The sequence below is a fragment of the Morus notabilis genome, unplaced genomic scaffold (assembly GCF_000414095.1).
Source record: "Morus notabilis unplaced genomic scaffold, ASM41409v2 Scaffold2763, whole genome shotgun sequence".
Classification (NCBI taxonomy): Eukaryota; Viridiplantae; Streptophyta; class Magnoliopsida; order Rosales; family Moraceae; genus Morus; species Morus notabilis.
The window spans coordinates 13291-16237 of NW_010359935.1; the positions used below are offsets into that span (position 1 = coordinate 13291).

Here is a 2947-nt window from a genome sequence, read left to right on the forward strand (position 1 = left end):
ACAAATTTACCAATGAAAGCACGCAAGACATGATTCATTAAGCGCATGAAAGTACTAGGTGCGTTAGTTAATCCAAACGGCATAACTAACCATTCATACAATCCATATTTAGTTTTGAATGCGGTTTTCCATTCGTCTCCTTCGTTCATTCGGATTTGATGATACCCACTTTTAAGATCAATTTTTGAGAACACACAAGAGCCATGTAATTCATCCAACATATCATCTAAACGAGGAATAGGGTGGCGATACTTTACCGTTATGTTGTTGATGGATCGACAATCAACACACATTCTCCATGTTCCATCTTTCTTAGGTACTAGAATCACCGGAACTGCGCAAGGACTCATACTTTCTCTCACGAGTCCTTTCTCCATTAATTCCTCAACTTGTCTTTGAAGCTCCTTGGTCTCTTCCGGGTTGCTCCTATATGCGGGCCTATTTGGAATTGATGCCCCTGGAACAAAGTCAATTTGATGTTCGATCCCTCAGATTGGTGGTAAACCATGTGGTACCTCCTCGGGAAACACATCCCCAAATTCCTGCAAGAGAGAAACAACAACACTAGGCAACACGGGGTCAAGTTGGTTAGTGTTTAATAAGGTCTCCTTGTACATGAGTACAATCATCGGCCGTTTTGAAATCAATGCTCTCTTAACCTCACTTGTTTTTGTATAAAAATTTATTTGTTTCCTCTCGGGTTTTACCTCTTTGGCCGTGGGTCTCTCTTTTACCTCACTCACATTATGCACGACCTCACTCTTCTTTTCTCGCTCTTTGTTTTGTTCACTCAGTTTTTGTAACCTCACTTGGTCCTCATATACTTGTTTTGGTGTCAACGGAACTAAGGTGATAGCCCGTTGATTGTGTGTGAATGAATACTTGTTGGTGAAGCCATTATGTTGCACACGCCGATCAAATTGCCATGGTCTTCCGAGAAGGAGATGTCCCACTTGCATTGGTACCACGTCACACAATACTTCGTCCTTATACTTACCAACTCAGAATGGTACAACAACCTGTTTTCGAACCTTCACTTCCCCACTATTATTCAGCCATTGTAACTTGTATGGATGAGGGTGTTTTAGTGTTGTGAGCCCTAGCTTTTCAACCATAGAAGAACTAGCGACATTAGTGCAACTACCACCATCGATAATAACACTACATACCTTGTCTTTCACGTGGCATCGAGTGTGAAAGATGTTCTCTCGCTGTGCTTCCTCTTCCTCTTCCTCTTCTCTAGCTTCCATATTTAGAACTCGACGTGTAACTAGCCCAAGCATCTCCCCATGGGCTGCCCCAAATTCTTCTTCTCTTATGGGGGCGTCCTCCAATGGTGGCATATCCACTAGATCATCTTCCTCTTCCGAATAGATATCTCCATTATCCCGGATCACCATCACTTGCCTGTTTGGGCATTGGCTTACTATGTGCCCTCTTCCCTGACATTTGAAGTACTTAATCTCACTAGAACGAGTAGGAGTAGGGGCTGATTTACCTTGAAAGGCTACTGGATTGGTGGCTGGTTTGTGCTCGGTTTTAGCCTTGAAGGGGGCTGGATCCTCGTCCTTCTTTGTGTAGTTCGGCCTCTAAGTACTCGGATTTTGAGGGGCTGGTCTTGGTCGTGGACCACTCCTCTTGATCTGCCTTTCAACTTTGATTACCATATGCACCAAATCCTCCAATTCCACATAATGGTGTAGCTCGATTGTGTTGGCAATTTCTCGGTTTAGCCCATTCAAAAATCTGGCCATCGTCGCTTCTCGATCCTCCTCCACATTGGCTCTAATCATTGCCATCTCCATCTCCTTAAAATACTCATCAACACTCTGGTTACCTTGATGGAGTCCTTGTAGCTTGAGGAATAGATCTTGGTAGTAATGGCTCGGCACAAATCTTCGTCTCATCACCCTTTTCATCTCGTCCCAAGTTTCGATAGGGTGATCTCCGTTTTGCCTTCTATTAATGCATACCTGGTCCCACCACACAATAGCATAGTCAGTAAATTCAATTGCGGCAAGTGTTACCTTCTTTAGTTCGGAGTAGTTGTGACAGTCGAACACCAACTCCATCGTCTTCTCCCATTCAAGAAAAGCCTCGGGATCGCTTTTCCCTTGAAACGTAGGGATGTTCATCTTAATACTACCCAAGTTGTTATCCGCGCGGTCCCTAGCTTCTCTATTCCGTCCATATCTCCTATGGCTGCCCACTGACATTCTATCAAACTCGTCCTCTAAATTTTCCCCTTCGAACTCTCCATTATCCTCCACCTCCTTTCGAGGCATCATGTTCTTCCTTGGAGCATTCGGTGGTGGTTTAATCTGTGGTGTTCCCTCTTCCACCCTATCTAACCCCTCATGTAGGTGTTCGAGCTCCACCCTCATGATCCGTTTCATCTCCCCCATTAACGCCTGTATTTGCACATTCGTGATAAGAGTAGGTGGAATCTCTTCGCCTGTGTTTTTCTCCGGTTCCTGTGACATGATTAAAAAAAAGGAGTGCTTCTCTCGAAGACTAACTTATTCAAACCACTCGTGTTTCACTCGAATTCACTCAAGTTAATTTTGGCTTTTACCCTCTAATAAGCTCACACACTCTGCCTTTTTCCCCTCATATTCTTCTTTTAGTTCTTTCAAAACTAAACCAACAATAAGAAAAGGAATTCCAGTAGTCAATCAAGTCAAGACTTAATCCAAACAAATTGAAATATTGTCACGAAATTTTTTTTTTTTTTGACACTCAAACTTTAAAGGCTCTGAAACTATGGAAAACAAGCTTTTTTTGGCCCCAAAAATAGGGTCACCGGGCAAGCCTAGGTGAAGATTAAAGGGCTCGAAAAGATATTCGATTTGATATATTATACGTCCCGTAACGATCCCTGGATCAAAAGTTATAGCAGTTTTTGTGAGGTTGCTTCTTTTCCCGAATTTTTTTTTTTGACTCTGTA

At 42.9% G+C, this 2947-nt stretch overlaps 1 pseudogene; it reads right to left on the reverse strand.

Moving 5' to 3' along the window:
- LOC112091085 overlaps positions 1-2483 on the reverse strand; it is a 4751-nt pseudogene extending 2268 nt beyond the window's left edge.
- Between the last annotated feature and the right edge of the window lie 464 nt (positions 2484-2947).